Source organism: Bombus pascuorum, chromosome 13, assembly GCF_905332965.1.
Source record: "Bombus pascuorum chromosome 13, iyBomPasc1.1, whole genome shotgun sequence".
Lineage (NCBI taxonomy): Eukaryota > Metazoa > Arthropoda > Insecta > Hymenoptera > Apidae > Bombus > Bombus pascuorum.
This window is the reverse complement of record NC_083500.1, coordinates 4856660-4875155: the sequence shown is the minus strand read 5'-3', so window position 1 is coordinate 4875155 and position 18496 is coordinate 4856660. Positions and strand designations below refer to the sequence as shown.

The following is an 18496-nucleotide window of genomic DNA, read 5'->3' as shown; positions in this document are numbered from 1 at the left end:
TGGAAAAGCATATAGTTCATAGTTAATGCGATATGACGACAGAGTCGGAAGCGTGGATAGATTTTCGTGACTTTTTCATAAGGGAACGAGGACAAATTTCGACCACCTGTCGCGTTCAGGAGGCCTAATCAGTAATCAGAACTTAGCAGATGGTCGTGTCCACCTGTCGGAGTTCCTCGCGAAATGTCCGGCACATCGCTAATTAATTGTCCGCAGCTTCGATCAGCTAGGCACAATTAAATTAGGTTGCGTGCGTCGCCTCTGAAATTTGACGTTAATGCGTTTAACAATTTCGCGTTCCCTTCTCCACCTAATTACGCTGTGGATTTACAAGTGCAGATTTTCCATTCCCAAAGCGCTTTTTCTAATTTTTACTTAGAATGTTTTAACAACCTTTTGTGTCAATTTTTTAATATTATATTATTTAATATTTACATTCAATATTTTCTTCTTTTTATAAGTGATATAATGGACGAAAATATTCTACCTCTTTTAAATACACATTTTCCATTTTTCATCTTTTACAAAACTTAACTAAAGAAATTGAGAAAATGTTACAGTAAAATGACGGCCTTTGTAAATAAATTCCTATGCACACGTTGGTACCTTTCACCTGGAAATTGATTGCGTAAGGTTCGCCTCTCTTCTTCTGACCAACGTTCCTCCTCGTTGCGACCGTTGAATTTAGATGCGAACTATCCTTGTTGCGCCAGCAATCGTGGCTGCTGTCATTGTCCTCGATACTTTTCTTTTTCTGGATTCTTTTATGCTGTCAATGCCACTACTATAGTAAAGTTACAATACAATGTTCTTCTTAGAAAGAGTTAAAATTTTAAAACGTATTTACCTTCGTAATTCCATTATGATCTTACACAGTTCTTTTTTCTGTGTTTTTACTCCAATTATTACGTACACTGAATACACTGAAAAGAAAATAAATATGTAACAAAATATTTCTTTCATAATAATTAATTAAGATGCGCATATAAGATAATGTATTGAATTATTCAGAAAGATCGTTTCTATAATTGTAAGCATTTAAGAAATAACGAAATGTTTAATTCGAATAAATGCTACTAGTTGAATATTGTATACGAAAAAGACCTAAAATTCTTCACAAACGAAATCATGAAATTACCATAAAGTTACAAAAATTACCATATAAAAACACAAGTTATTTAATAAAGATCTAATTTTATAAAATGTAGATCAAACTTTAAAAATTTCTCTTTAAACTTTTTTAAAGATTTCTTTACGAATTTATCCAACATCCCTATAATATAAAATTGAAATAGTTATATCGCGAAGCATTTTTGTTAAAAATTCGATAAGAAAGGCGAATATTTTAACAGGCTGGAAAGACAAGGTCAAGAATTTAGTCGCGTAATTAAGATTGACGGGAGCATTGACCCTATTTCGCCAATGATAGTACGTATTGTTGGAAAAGGTTATGTCTTGAAAGGCTGGTCCACAGCTGTCGCCAGTATCAAGCATAATGCCGCGAAGAACACGTGTGCTGGCTTACTGCGCATCCTACTCGCGCAGTTTACCAGAGATCATGGACAGTGGCACAGCTTGTCGATCGCAAAGTACATTTTTGTAATTATTTCAATGAATATTGCGCGTAATCAGTGTACCGTGTTACGTAGTTTCACAGACAAAGTACAAAGGACACGTTATTTCCTCGGTATATGTAATTTCTATTAATAGTAGCACCTTAGACAAGAAAATAAAGAGTCACGCCGAGCGTTTGAGGTGTCAGGCGAAAGAAGAGCCTAACAACTTGAGTCAACACAGTGCAGGTAAGCACGTAAAGCGTCTCTATATTTAAAAAATTTTTATTTAGAACGTTATTTATTCGATATGCGGAAATAATTGTAATAATTATATACATCGTTTTGAAACTCCTATATTTGTTATTACTTTTTTTAAATTTATTCTGAATACATATTAATTTTGATGAATAAAATTGAATATAGTGTTTGATAAAAAAAGAAGGGGAACAATGGCTGACTGGTAAACCGGTATTTTGTGAATGAATGAAAAGCGACAAACATTTCCTTCATTCATTTCGAGTTTTTCTATATTTTAGTGTCTATAAATATTCATATATGTGCATTTTATAAAATGTAGCTTTAACAAATGTATTTATTGACTTCTTGGTATTTGTATTATGGATTGAAATAAAAAATTAAAGTATTATGTTACAATATAGCAAACAGCATAATATAATAAAGTCTTGTGGACATTTTTCGCTTTCTTATCTTGCAAAAATGTACTTGTGTGTTATATCAGAAGATAAGACGATAAAAGAGATACTGTGTTCATATGATTAGTACGTGTGATTCCTTATTTGAGATAATCGTGACTCAGATTTAAATCCGCCCTATGCAGTCACCCGATATGATGAGTTTATTTCTATATTTGGGTAATACTAAAATTATTGTGCAAAAATTTATTTAATATAATACACAATCCTATATTTTAATCTGTATTTTATATTTCAATTTTAATTTTAATCATATTCTATATCAAATTCTATATTTTAAAAAATAATATTTGAAACATTTTAAATTACAAACATATTTTCAATTATTTAAAATTATAATTCCACATAGAAGTTCCATTGATATAGGGGAATTTTCAAATTATTCAAATTATTGTGTTAAGGCACAGAATATATTTATCTGCTCCGAGTCTTTCATGGAAGCAATAATAATAATACAACCGTAGATGCATGCACGTATTGTATATTATCGCCAGTATCAATGAATAGTTTACAGTTGTACGTCGTATGATTCACATCTCAGAATATCAATATATCACAGGTACAGAAATATTTCATTTTTATATTATTTTCTGTCAGTCAAAATTAGAAAGGAATTAAATTATCGCAAAGAACGGTGTATGTGTGTATTACGATCAATTTAATTACTATTAATCATTGCAAAAATATATGTTTGAAATATTGAATTAGTTTTTTCAAGAGAAGTAAAATTAAAGGAAAATTTATAACGTAGATCTCAAGGAACGCAATTCGTTACGAGAACACGGTGAAATGGAAGTGAAATTGTGGCGAGTATTCCACGAAACGAGTTCTCGACGATTACCTTCACTCCGCTCGATGATGTGTTTCTAATTTCCTCTTGCTCGCTTCGTCAACAAAATGTGAGTAAAACACGCCAGATAATATCATTGCAACTTTATTATGTCGTCCTAGATTGCGTAACTATTGAAAAGTATTGCGTTTTATGTGAAATATCTACGATATAATCCTTAATTCTTATCACATTATATCCCCTTTGCTTTTAAAATGAAAGTTATAGATCTCTCTAATAGTTATTTTTAATCTTTAGAATATCTTAAATTAAACGCACCGTGATTATCTTAAAGCCGAAACGGAACAGATATGTACACGAAACGAAGAATCTTCAAACATTTAATATATAAATACATTCTGAGCAAAAGTAGCAAAAGACAGTAAAGTCATTCTTTCGTAAGAAGTTATTTGTCATTAGAAAGATATATTCACCACATTAAGAATTCACCATCGTTGCTCAAATCAATTAGAGGATTTCTCTATGTCACTTTAATTTTTATATCCAATTCTTATACCTGTACAGCTTGCTGTGTAATTATCTTAAAATCAATCTCTATCTAGTTTCATGGAAATACCATACTCAATCCATTAAACCTATAGAATTTCTTTGATTCTATACATGCGGTTAATATAATAGAATCGTTCACAGCAACTATCCTCCAATAATATTGAGCAGTATGTGCATTTTATAGAATCGCGTAACGTTATCGGTGCTAAATCGCGACGACGTCATCACCAAGCTTTAAGCAATCGGAACCACCATATGTCGTCATCCTCGGCAAGCATGTTAATCGCGAAACTCTCAGTATGTACAGTAAATCTTGCCACTCGATACTTCGTCTCTAAAAGCTTGACAAACCCATTCAGTGGCCGAGTCCCGGATGCTTATACAACATCGAGCAACTGTCGTACGAAGCAAGCATCGTGCGAGCATCTGCGATCGTCCAGTACATCTGACGGCAATACACACCGTCGACGACGATGATACATGCAGGTGTTGATCCCATATCCGCTTGTGAGAGCGGTTAACGCCGCCGCGAGTCACGTGTGCTTGATTTACTCTCGTCCTCGCACACGTTCTCTCGTCGAATCGCTCTGCCTCTCTCTCTCTCTCTCTCTCTCTCTGTCTGTGTGTTTCTCGTGGTTCCATAGGTGCTCCGTAGAATTCTTTTAACTCATGTCAGGTCGTGTTCAGCCGTTTCCTTGCATCGCTTCGTGCTCGTCGTGTCGCGTTCCTCTCCGGCTATCCAGACTCCACTCACGCTGTTGCACGATTTGTGGCACGTCACGCTTCTGTTAATCACGTTATTTGCCATATACAATCGGAGCGCTTCATCCACAGATTTATCTGATCATCGAAGAGTTTGTTAGGTATGACATATTTGTTTCTTGATCTATATGTCTTGATATTTTCTGCCATAATTTCAGAACAGAAAGTACATATGTATTTTCTCTTTATTCGAGGTTTAAATTGAACGCGTCAATCAAAGTATGTTTCGCTGTTAACTTGTTTCCGAGAAATGGCCATTCGTTTTAGTAAATAATTAGGTTGCATGAAAAAATAATAAAGTTGTCGTGCAATCATCCTTTCGATAGGATGATAGATATAACTTATTGTTGTCAAGCAATTTTCAAAAAATGGCTGTTTATGTCGGAGGATATTGGCTATAAAATTACCTTTCAATCATTCTTTTCATAGGGTAGCAGGTAATTTTCGCTTCAAAAAATTCCACTGCAAAAATGTGCCAAAGTTGTTGGTCAACTATTGTATATAAAATATTGTCAAAGAGATAAAATATTGTACAGAGGGATAAAGTCATTTTGCTACAAACCAAAACTTCATGTAAAAAAATTCTATTACATGATGCTGGTTTCTCTTTTTCCTTAAATATTTATAATAATTTCTATATACATTGTTGAACTAGTTTCAAAAGTTATCAATATAATAGGGTAGTTGATTGTCGTTACAACGCTAATGAAGTTTCGAAATGTTTCATATAACACAAATAATATATTCATAGAACGTGTTTACAAATGTTGCTATTCGTAAACTATTTAGTTATTCATAAAGATGTAGATAGGATATGTGGAAAGTCAGTTTCTTAAGATTGGTTAATTGAAGCTGGAACGCTCTTGATATTCGCCAATTGCATACGGCGAAAACTGAACTGAGACAAGTAATTTGCCGAGTAATTTTTAGACGCTTGAAATTGGTGGAACATTTAATAGCCTTCTTATGTCAGCTCGAGGGTTAATTGGTGGTAGATTAAAGCAGTGTGTCGTAGCGTTTGGTGCAATTACACTATGGCTCGTGCAATCTTCGTGGGACTTATTAAGAAAAGAAAATAGCTTAGTTCTGAGTATATTCTTACACCCAGTATTAATTTTACTCAAACTATATTGCGTGTCAAGAAAAGTTGCTGCTTTATATATTTTATAACTGATATAAATAACGTGAAATAACTAATTCGAAATTGATACATTACAAACGATGGACAAATGTGATTTATAAATCATACGCTATAATCTAACGACCAAAGCAGATTCCATTATTTTCTCTAATTTTCTCCTATTTTTTAATCAAATGTTGCATCCCATCATCCAAACAGGTGGTAGTTTTGATTAGACGAACTCATCTGTGCAACTAAAGTTTCACTCAATAAAACGAAACTAATCAAAATCTTTTTCTACGATTCAACTAATATTGCTAATGAAATTTTGCAAGTCGCAAGTTACTACATAATTATCAACACTAATAAATTTCCTTGCTGTTTTTGACGAAAGTGCACATAACGTTTCGTTAATTTTAAGCACGCCAGTTTGTCATGCTTACCCCTTTCTCCTTCTGGCAGTTTTCTCCGTCTCATGACTATCGTCAAGAAAGAGAGAGAGAGAGAGAGAGAAAGAGAGAGAGAAAGGAATAGTAGCCTGAGCTCAGGAAGCTGAGATATTCTCTGGCGGCGAACTCCGGGCAAGTTATTTCAACTGCACGGTGAAACTGATTTCGGAATTAAACGTACGGCAGGAAAGGTCGTTGGTAAAGTTGCGTTTCGCGAACGCAGAGCGGAAAAGCGACTGCGGTGTGAACGACTGGCCTGGGAATTAGGCGTATAGCTGCAGCTGCATCCTTTCAAAGTGGCTGTTGTTAACTTCGACGAGAGTATTTGTAGTTGCCGTCACTGGTAACTTGAAACGTTCATTGTTTTTTAATACGCCGCGTTCTGAACGCGGGATTTTCATCGTCTCTCTTCGAGGACTCCCGTTTCTTGGCAATCGTGGGAAATTGTTGGAATAATAATATTATTTCAAACTACGCTCTTGGGCATTTAACGGTGTATTACTTTGTATTAAAGTAGATTATTCAGTAGAGATTATTTTAGCTTGTAACTTCTGACGGCCACTACTTAGGTCTATTCGAGATTGAATTGTATTGTTCTTTACATTGCATTGTTATATTATTATTCCTGTTTCGTTGTTCGATGGATGTCCCTTCGAGAATCAAATCGAAGATCGTTAAATTTCTGAACCCAAGCAGTGACCATAGGGACAACAGATATAACTGAACTTATAAATATAACAACTTAACTTTTGAAATAACCCCTGTGAAAAGACACACTGTGATTTGGTAACCGCGTATTCACAGTGGTTATAAAAAAAAATACTTCCACGTATCGTACCAGTGAAATTAAAATATCGAATTCTCGTTTCTTCTTCTCAACATTGCAAATGAGTTCGGAGCGTATCGAAATACTCTTGGGCTTGAATTTTTCTTGTCACGGCACATCTAGATGGGTTTTTGCTCTGGCTGATGACTCCTTAACGAGACAAGTTTTAGCAAACGATCGATGCTGACGTATTGGCACGGTCGCCTCTTCGTTATTTATTCTTCTGATTTGAATGAAGCTACCGGAAATGTTTCCATGCCGCCCCCGCAAACGCTTGGTATAACTTTAGCGTCGACTGTATAATGTCGCGGTCGGACTTACTCGACCTGCACGCTGATACTTTCGCGTAATACTCGTTGTAGAATTCGAAACTTTGTCGTTATCGATTCCACGATTTGTCTGTACATACCGCGAGCTCGACGTAGTCGTTGGACGTCGCCGATGGAATTCTGAATTAAAATCGCATGCATCGATAGCGGGTTTCTTGTAACTTCTAAATGTAGATGGGATCTGAAGCAACTTGAGGAAAATAAAAATAAGGCTTAGCGATAAAGTTTTGAAGGATATACATAAAATTCCGGTATGATGGAAATTAAAACGTTTTACTTCTTCGTTCCAACTTTAGCTTTACGAGCGAAACTTTCAAGAAAGTTGTTTCATTTCTTGGCCAATTATGTCTTATTTTATTAAAAGCAGTTAGGATTAAGAAAAGAAATAAAACGGGACAAAAGATCGGTCTATTAAAGAGAATAGTGTTCATTAAGTCTCCATCGATCTCCATAAAGATTGAGATTTAATGGACATCCATAAAACATATTTTTATACACTACCACTCGAAAGTATTTAGATACTTGTTTATTTTTGGCGAGATATAACTTGATCATAAAAGGATAACAGTTTAGAATAGTCGTTATTATTTTATTCTTTGTTATTAAAGATAACGATATGATTGTTCATACATGTTCATTAAGTTTCCATCAATCTCCATAAAGATTGAGATTTAATGGACATCCGTAAAACATATTTCTATACACCATTTGTCTTTACAATCCGCCATAAAAATGGAAAACACAGACCAAATTATTTCCCTGCATCGGAGACGGGGTTTCCAAATCGGTCGATTTACTACCATATCCAAACGACTCGACGAATTCAAACAATCCAGTCAAAAGTAAAAGTCCTATTTAACGGCCTACCAGTCACTGCTCGACGACGTGTGGAAACAATATCGACTATTGCAAGAAGAACTAGAAGATTTAGGCGAAGAGGAAGACGCGCGCGTTTCTGAAATTACAAACATATATTATGAACTGGTAGTACGAATACACACGCTCATGGATGATACACCAACATCGTCGTCGAAACCGCCAAGTTGCGACTCATCCAATATCGCCGAGCCGACTTCGATTAAATTACCAGAAATTCACCTACCTACTTTCGACAGTACAATTGAAAATTGGCATTCCTTTTATGATTTATTCTCGTCCACAATAGATCGAAGTGAACGACTGACAACCGTCAAAAAATTCCATTACCTACGATCATCTTTGACTGGAAAGGCTGCGCGGAGTATCCAATCGTTAGACACTACGGAACTCAATTATTCGATTGCTATTGACGTTCTTAAAGAAAAATTTGACTGCCACCGTCAAGTCTGCATGCGCCTTTGGGATCTGATTTCCGATCATCCGAAAATAACCGAAGAGGCACCCGAAGCAGTAGATGATTTTCTCGAGACAGTTAAGGTTAATCTTCAAGCCTTAGAGAAACTAGGTGAACCACCTCAAACGTCGTTCTGATCAAATTATTCACCTTGAAACTACCATCAGCCACCATTCGTAAATGGCAACGCACCCTGCTTAATAAAAAATGCCGTCATACATGCATTTGATAGACTTTCTAAAAACACGAACGAACGGCGATAGGACAAGTTCCACCACAATTGTGAAAATAAAGGGCTTCCGACCCACATAATCGTCAGCGACAAACCGCGCCGCGAACTCACACATTCACTACTACATATAGGACATTGGTGACATCCAACTTGCCAAGGACCACACGAAATTCGGAATTGCGATGTCTTCAAGGCAAAGTCGGTCAAAAATCGCCTTGAAACCGCCAAAAGGGCATCGCTCCGTACTAATTGTTTAGGTAAAGGGCACTCTTTGGCTCAATGTTCCGCCGGTTCATGTCGCATATGCGGACTACGACATCACACTTATCTACATCAAGATCAAGGTCATGTCAAATTACGATCATCCAGCGGCCGATCATCAGGCAGAGGATCACTACCTAGTTCACCGACACCTCGTTCGTCACATCGTTCGAGACGATCGTCTCCCTGATCGTCTCTCCGAACGTCTCCCCGAACGTCTCCTAAACGCGAGTCTTGTTCGACACGAACAAAGGTAACCGGATCAAATCTATCGCCGAGTCCTCAACGATAAGGGAAACAATGACTGCCTCAGACGACTTTATTAGGGACCGAATCGCACAAAACGGTACCGATCAAGTAATATAGGTAATGTTGTGAGGTGGATCTCTCGTCAGACTTCGTGGCTGTTGATTGTTTTGGAGTCATCTGGCGTCGATCTGCTCGGTAGTGGTATACTTGTTTATTTTTTGCGAGATATAATTTGACCATAAAGTTATAGATAAAAATAATTATCATTTTATTCTCTATTATCAGAGATAGAATTAACTGTTCGTGCGGTATATTAACTTTTACTAAATATATGTTCGAAATAAATATTCTATAATTTATATATATATTTCCAGATTGGTTTCTTTGGTCAATATAATTACGTTTCATCGCTAATGAAATTTTAAAATGTATCACATAACACGCGCAATATTCACATAAAATATACTCTGGTCGATGTTCAAATACTTTCGCGAGCCAGTGTGTTAACGATTCTTACGTATCTTTTTTGCAAACTTAGAAAAACACAATTGACAAAAAATCAACTTAGCTAGGAGATAGAGATAAGCGTGATTCTAAAAGGACAACCATGACGTTGGGAGTTGAGAAACCGTGGAAAATTTCGTTTTCCCCGAGTCCTCCTCTCTCCTCGTAGCGGCAACGAAACACCGACTCGTCTCGATTTTCCACGTTGCGCCATCCGCTCGTTTTAAAACAGAATTATTCAAGAAAAATTCCCGACATCGCGTCGTTCGCCGCGGAAGATTGTTATCGCTGAAAGCCCGGCTACGTTTTATACATATTTACCACGCTAATTACACAGTACGCCGCGGAGACGAGATCCGCATTACGACGCATAAAGGATACACGAAAGGGGTTGGAGGTGGGAGGTTGAAAGAGGATTTACATTATACCCCGTTAATTTCCATCGTAAAAAAGGACGGAGAGTATTCACGGGAGGCCAGAGAACGTTGTGGCTCTGTCGGCTCTGATTATGATGGTGGGGTGAAAATGCGAGGGAAAACGAAACAGAGTGAAAAGAAAAGGAATACAAAAAGGAAGAAGAAAAGGAAATAAAGAACGAAAGAAAGGAAACGTAGCTACCGGTTTAAAGAACCATTCCTGTGCCGCTTCTAAGGAGAACGTTAAGGGATATTGCGAGGGTTGTCGCGTCGAGAATCAACCTCGAAATTATACGACGCACACGCAGCAAGCTTTTTCATTCGCGCCAGCCTGTTTTACAAAGCGTGAGCTCGAACAGAAAAAAGATGATGGAGAAAGGGAGAAAGAGAGAGAGAATTGGGGATGGGAAGAGTTGCCGATACACCGCGAGATACGTATGAAATATTCATGGAACTCTGTACGAGTTCACCCCTTTCGTTAGAGTGAATCGAAGGTGGGACGGGCCGGTTCCGCGTTTCAACCCATAGACAGTCTTGTTTTCGAGAGGGCATGCAAATCACGACTCGATGTCGATGCGTCGCGTCGCGCACTAAATCGAATTTCAGATAAATTCTTGGAAACCGGGGTCTCGCGACGCTTTGAGAAATACGTCATGAGAACACGCTGATGGAAATAAAATCTCGATACTTCGCTGCCGTTTTTTCACGATATACATGTATGCGCGTGTACAGGTTGTTTGTTGCGTTGTAGCCTGACTCGGTTGTGATGGTTACCTCGCGTAATTGAAGAGTTCGATTCCTGGCGGATAACGTAGCCGAGGTTTTATTTCGGTTGAAACGACGCTGTGTTGGCTGGATGGCGATGAAGTATGGTGCAGCGATGTTTTGTGCGTGCTACGGTGTCGTTTGTAAAGAAAAAAGCCCGATGTGATAGGAGGGTCGGAAAATTGGGATGGGAAAAGAGATAATCTTGGTACAGTGGATTAATATTTCGTCTAGCGGTGATGCTGATGACATTCTCTATCGAACGAGTGACTGTAGACCAAGTTGCAAGATCTTTCTATTCGGAAATTTCGAGAATTTGAAGAAACTTTGAACGTGTTGCAATTATTGAGATTTTTTTGAAGAAGTTAACTCTGAGGTAGAAATATTTATCTCAAAAAATAGAAAAATATCGGCCATCGCTAATTTTTTACAAGATTCTATAAACAAGGAAACTGAAGAATTGTATCATTCACGAAATAATGTGTAAATTTATGTATGTTATCATAAAATATAATAAAATTATAAAACGAAAATTTCCAAATTCAAAGAAAAGCTTTGCTATTTCTTAATTATATTCAGTTTTCCATCTTCTGTATGGTATGATACATCGTCTATGGTGAAATCTTGATTGAAACCTACAATGATTCTGTGCTATTCGCTTATTCTACACGAAATATGGCTTCTTTCCGAAGAACCTCTCATTGAAACGTTGGAAATATTGATGCCACGAGCAGAGAAGCCTCTGTGCATGGAAATTAAGACATGTTTGCATGTTCACGACAGACCGCACAAACATTCCTAGAGCAAACACGCTTGATACACGGCTTCTAAAGCCACCTGTGGGAGTCGGGGAACGTTTTCCCCGGATGATGAGTAAACTTCGTGTTTCATGACGGGAAGAAATGCACAGACGGGTAAAAAAAAGACAGCCTGTCAACGGTAACATCGCATAATTCTTTGGCTATATTCGTTCCGCGACGAAATTAAAAGTTCACATAAAACATTGTGCTTCTTTGAAGTTTCCTTTTGCCGTCAGAATGTTAAAAAACGAAAGTTAATAATGTAAATTGACTGAGAAAAGTCAAATGTTGTGTTAACGCAACGTTGATTCTTTGTTTCAACCCTTTACAGCTTGATCAGCTTTTGACAAATCGTAAGCGCAGTCGTGTTTCACATTTTAAATGTCCGCTTCAGCTGTCGGCGACGACTATATCTGAAGGGTTAATCCAGAAAAATCACCTTTGTACGCCACGACGCACACGGCAGAACAAATTGCACGGTCACCCGGGAAGTGGAGCTTTTCCACGTTTCGTAGCGTTAATTAATTATCGCTTCACGCGGCAGTGGGGCCTGATGTCCCTTCGTTGCACGACTGAAAAATACGATTCGCGGGTAAACGTGGTAAACCCCCATAAGCAACGGAAGAGTCGGAGTAGCGGGATAAATGGTGGAATTGCGACGGTGACCCCGGCGGATAAATGTGAACTGGCACGAGACAATGAACGTGTCTGACGGTAATCTCGGATGGAATGAGTCTGGGATTTCTTGGCGAACGAAAAAATCCGGCTGCTTTTGTTGTGTGCGCCACTGCAGAGACCAGCTGACGCATGTAATTACTCGTGCACCGCGATCGAAGCGCACATACAGAGTTAGCGAGAGAAATAGGGCGGTTCTGTACCTAAACGTTTTCTACTGTTCGATGAAAGGGGAATTGCGATCGGATGAAATGGAAATTCGACACGAATATTTCGTCTGACTGTCGTCTGCATGTTGGAGAATCGAGCAACCTTCTTCCGTATCTGACTGGTTCCGCGTTCGTTTCTTTTTGAAGGACAAAATTTCAAGTCGAGCTTCAACTCTTTGTAAGTTGGCGAACTTTTGACAAGAGCGATTTTGCCAATCTGATGCTCAGAAAAGGTTTCTATCAGGAGAAAGGCATAGGGCTTTTAAAGAAGCTTTTTGAGCTCTGTCAGAAAGTTTACTCTAAGGTTAAGTTCTTTGGTTGACGCTCTATAACCAGATTTCCTTTTATATATAATTCCTTGTGTTTCTTTAAGATGAGTAATGCTTGAAAATCTTTATTCCGTTCCGCTCTAAATGCTTTTGACTTTCCGTGTAATCTTTCTTAACCTTTCTTGAAGCTACAAATCCTCCGAATTTTCTCTTCCAAACACTTCACACAAATTTTCCCATTGCAATAATGTACAATTACGAAGCACCTTATCGAGGCCAAGTTCTCCACCATTTCCCTTGTAAACCTAAATCCACCGAATTTTCTGTTGTTCCAGTGACCTACCTCATATTCTCACAATTTGCAACCAAGGAATCACCTTATCGCGTTCGAGTTCTTTGTGTTACTTTCATCGTTCCAGAACACCACGAATCCCGGGAATTTTCTCCATCCATTCGATTTCTGATTTTATTCCACGTGCCTGGCATCAGAGAGCTTCCACCGGTGATTCGTAGGAGGCGCGGTCTTTCGTTAAATCGCGTCGAATCCATCACATTTTCGAATTCCTCCGCGTAGGCAAACGTGGATAGACCAGGCAAGGAGAGAGCCGAGGAGCGTTCTGTCGCGTAGGAAATGTCGCGGCGACGGTGCACGGGGTGGATGTAGTAAATCGATAATGCAGCGTCGACGTGTGCCCGGCTCTTCGCATACCTGCATCCATTCTCCCAGTTTCTCAGTCACTTTCCACCATGCTGCCGTTGCTCCTGGCTTTTCGAAAGGCACCGTAAGCACCGTATCCTCGGATTCCATAGACGTTGGAAACATTCTTCGCGGAGAATGGTTGCTGAAGTATTAAAATGAAAAAAAAAGGAAGGGGAAGAGGGTTGGAACAGGCGGGCGAACAAGGCGGCCAACCTTTTCATAGGCTTCTTTGACTTCTCTTCGTTGCGTCTCAAAGGATTTGAGCGATGGAAGGAGACAGATAAAGCAAGGAAGTATGAAAGGAAAAGAGACTGAGAGGTTTTTGTCAATGTCTAATCTGTTATTTTTGAAATTGGCTATTTTCCGCTTCACTCTACTCATTTATTCCTTTTTTCACAGCTTCTTTTTTATTCTTGCTTCCTTAATTTCTCTCATTTAATTGATCAATCGAAACGCTAAACGAATTTTTCTTCTCTTTTTATTGTTATTAGTTGACGACTTGTAATGTTGTAAGTGCCAGATATGAGAATTTTTTAACAAGGAGCGTATATTTGTTAATTTTGAACTTCGTGCATCATTTATTACTTGAATGGATGAGTTTTTTAACAGCTATTTGAATAACAAATGTTAATATATCGTTCCATTAAGGAAATTCAAGATTGCACTCTTTCTACTGCCTGAAGACCTATGCTTTTAAATTTGTTGTACTCCAAGTCCCTTTGAACCATTTGGTTTGTAAAACAATTCAAGTCGATATCTAAGATGATTTCAAAGAAAACTGCTTGTAGTAATTTTTTGAGAGACATCCTGTATACATCTAGATAAATTATAGACGCTGCGTTTTTATCTTTTTCAATCGCTGCGAGATCGAGCCTTATAATTTTACTTCTATCTCTTGCAATAATTCTAGTAACTAAAGCATTTTTAGTTTTATCGCTACATTCTACATAAAATTTACATCTTTTCTTACTAAAAAAAAAGAAAACTCTGTTTTTACTTGCATCGTTGCATCACTTGAACTGCTCAATTCTTTTTCGTTCGACTCAATGGAAGATTCCATTTCAAACGAAACAACGAAACACGGATGCTGAATGCATCGTCACACGTCCAACGAAGAGTTTCGTGATTGTGGCTCGATCGATACGCTGTATTGTCTCGCTGCTGAATTATTTACTGCGAAGCTTTCCGGTGGCCAGGCAACCTGCACGTTCGAGACTCTTCGGCCACTTTGTTTTAGAATATCGACAGAAAATTGGGCGATGAGGATTGGCGAATGACACACGCTGCTTGGTTTTCGTATTTTTGATCAACTGAAGTACGCGGAAACTTCAATTTTTAATCGTATCGGTCCATTAATGACACGCGATATATCAGAAACGCTATTCACCACGACAGCCGTGTGTTATTTGTTTAGTCTGGCCGTGGTGTTATTAATCATTTAGAAAATGCATTTGTCATTGAGCATCTCGAAAGAGAGGTGTTCCTCTATCTTTTTTTTTTTTTTTTTTTTTTTTGAAAAACTGATGTGTAGTATTTGTTACTTTTGATTATTTATTTGTTACTCTCCTGTTATGTAGATACTGTGAGATATTTGTAAACCATATACGATGTGATGTTGGATAAATCTTTCAAATTTTGACTCACCTGTGTTGATGTGTGTTTAAGTGCACCGGTGATTATGGAACTATTGTAAATTATATATATTTCGTTTCCAGATATTTAGATTTTCGCGTTCGAGCGTATTAAAAAATAGTAGAATTTCCATTATAGAATAAAATGTTTCGTAAAATATGCGATCCTCTGAGAGAGAGAGAGAGAGAGAGAGAGAGAGATTTGTATATCATTGTACAAATTTATGGGCAACTTATTCGAAAATGTCTTTTAGATACTTAAATGACTTACACCATTTTCAAAATTCATAGTATACCTTAGTTAGAGACTTGTGATAATAGATAACAATGAATTTTATTAAGAAAGCAACCTAAAAACAAACGGATTTATTTATTTATATATTATACATATATTGTAATTTTGCATAAATAATTATTAATCGTCTTCTGCTTCGACAACAAAATTTTCGGACACATTAAGGGCTTTAAAATATTCATGATGAATCGGTGGAATGTATATGTATATTTATTTGCCTTTTTTGTCATTAGTCTCTCACTTGCATATAATGAAGGTATCTGTAAATTATAATATAATATTGGTCCTCCTCTTTTCAATAATGATTCTAAAATATGAAATTCTGCCTTAGAATCTACTGATGTTTCATAAAATATTTTATACGTTGTATTATCACATAACGAAAGTATGTAATTATATTTTTCTCATAAATATCTCACAACCTACGTAGAAAAAACACATGATTTACGCTACTTCCGAAACAAATATGAATCTCCATAGATAAATATGAAAGTCTTCACACCGTTGCTCATTCTATAGTTGTTTGGCAAAAGGTCTTCCATGATAAGTCGATGGAACATAAGACAAACGAAAATCTCGATATTTTTGATTTCTCGACTTACGCCACTTTCATAATCACCGGCACAAATGTAACCAAAATTTCTGGAGAATTGTCCATTGACAAAGATGGAACTTTCAATAGATTATACGTACAGTAGAATTTCCATTATTCCAACATACTATTAAAAAACGTCACTTTTCTAAAGACCATTTTAGTCCGTTCTGTCATTTCTCAGAATAAAAAATTTTTCGTTGAATCGAAAGCGCAGTGAAAAATTTCAAGATATGAAATGATACTATTTTAAAAATCATAGTTTCAAACAATCTTACCCCATCCAGTAAGCGTATAATATAAAAATAGTCAAAGTAACGTAAGCAATCTAAAACACACGGAACTGAGTTTTATCGAGAGAAACCACTCGTTACAGCATCGTTGCTTTCAGCAGCTTCTCGTATTTTAATTTAAAACCATTCCCAACTTCGTTCCTTATTTCCCAACTTCTCTTCAGGTGTGCAAATATATTCGAGGCACTCGTTGCTTTCTAACCTAACCAACAAGACGACGAAACTGTAAGAGAAAAAGCGTGGAGAGAGGACGATGGTGTTCGCGTATCGATTAGCCTCTGCGCGATTTTGCCTCGCAAATTCGGCGGGGTTAAAAGAAGCGCCGCCTCTATTATTCATGCGGCGGTGCGTCATTATCTTGGGGCTATCTTAAGTGCTCGTTCTCGTAGTCAACGCTTATTGATTTTAGCTTTTAGAGTGCACCCACATTACCAAGGCTAGAGAGACGAGGAGACTTAAAAAGAAAGAGACGGAGGGACCTGAAATGAAAGAGACGGAGAGGAAAGGTTGAAGAAGAGAGGCGCGGGGGCTGGCGATAGCTCGAGAGGAGGAACGAGAGCGGAAAACGACGATGAGCTCTAATTGGATTAAAATTTCATCGACGACGGGAGACACTCGCGCACAGTTTTGCCAGCACTCGAACTTTTCGTGGGTTCCACGGAGGTTCGGCTCTCGACTTTCACGTTGGATTACGAAATAATAGCCGGTGCGGATGGTGGTTGGACTAGCAAGTGTGTCACGCGAGTAACATCCAACCGCTTTTATATATATATATATATATACACGTATATATTCCCTGGGAATCCGCGAGACCAGAGAAAAAGTTAATGGCTTCGAAACGAGAGCATATCGCCTGCACGCCGATCTACCGAACCTCTAATTTTTCGCTGAATTGGACAATCTGTTTAGGACTTCTCTTTCCCGACGCGACGGTCGATCGACCGCGTAACGTAATGAGGTTGTACTCGAATATCCGTGAAAATGCCACCCTCGTTCGCGTATGCCCGTTTCGCGAAAGTGAACGTGCAAGCCGTTCGACGAAATTACCAGCCACGCGAAGGGCTTGAAAAGTTGTGTTTGACAAATGATGTAGTAGGTATGATATAAGTATAGGTTATCGTAGGCAGTTGATTATCGATTTTTAGATCATTTCGACGACTTTCTTCCTTCGGACATATAATTTAGGAAATATTTGCGTGTTAATGGTTGCTGATTCTTTGTAATCGAATGTGTATTTGATACGTGGTACTGAGCAGTCGCGAGATTTTGCGTCTACTAATGAAATTATACAGTAGGTGAAATATATGTAAATAATGAATAGAATTAGAGGAATATAATGATTGGATAAGAAAAGGTTCTTGATGTACACTATTATTTTTTTTTTTTAATTATAGAACACTAAATAATCTCTTCATATAAATGTATTTCCTGTGTTATAGAATTTTCCATACATATGGTCTTTACATGTCTGTACAATAGCTATCTTCAAAATTTTATGATTTTTAATTTGGACAAAGCACCTGAATCAACATCACACTTCGAAATTTCTGTTTCTGATCTCCTTACAATTTACCTCTTAAAAACCTTGCATCTGGAATTAATCCATTAAGTGAATAATTCCACGCGTAGAACTTCCGAATTATTAACGCTTAAAATGCTACTATACAAGACGATCATAATCGTACCTCCATAAAGACAGCCTTTAAGTCAGTGCATTAAAATTCCCAAGCGATCATAAAAAGGAAATTCCTGGCAGAACGTTCACTAGCATTCTTAAATTGCATTTGGACCACGTAGCCGTAGTCTTTCTACGGATCATGGTTGGACTTTTATCAGCCGTGGCACGTTTCGTGCCAAGCTATAGGCATTCTTTAAAGACATTTCGACTAACTTCACGCGGCTTTTTACCACGATCCGCAGCTCGAGTCGGTGTTTTAGCCGCGTTTTACGAGCAAAATAGAACGAGGGTGTCGAGCACCATTACGCTTTCATTGGTACCCTTCATGCCTGTCGAACGCTTTCTTCCCACCCAAAAGACATATGGACTCGTAAAAATGATGTTCTTTTCTTTTTTCTTTTTTTTTTCTCTTCTCGCTTGGTTTCCTCAGAATCGTCGGGACGAGATTTTATTACGGTGATTTCGGCCAACATCACGCGTCCACGAATGGTTTGATGCTT

The 18496-nt window shown here is 37.7% G+C and overlaps 1 protein-coding gene and 1 long non-coding RNA gene across 4 annotated transcripts in view; both read left to right on the top strand.

Moving 5' to 3' along the window:
- Positions 1 to 18496, top strand: part of LOC132913520 (inactive rhomboid protein 1) — a 287110-nt gene that overhangs the window by 136675 nt on the left and 131939 nt on the right. The window lies entirely within an intron of this gene.
- LOC132913522 (uncharacterized) lies at positions 1450 to 17671 on the top strand. The gene is made up of 3 exons (XR_009659399.1): positions 1450 to 1802; positions 3021 to 3168; positions 16728 to 17671. It is a non-coding gene; the product is annotated as an uncharacterized LOC132913522 (long non-coding RNA).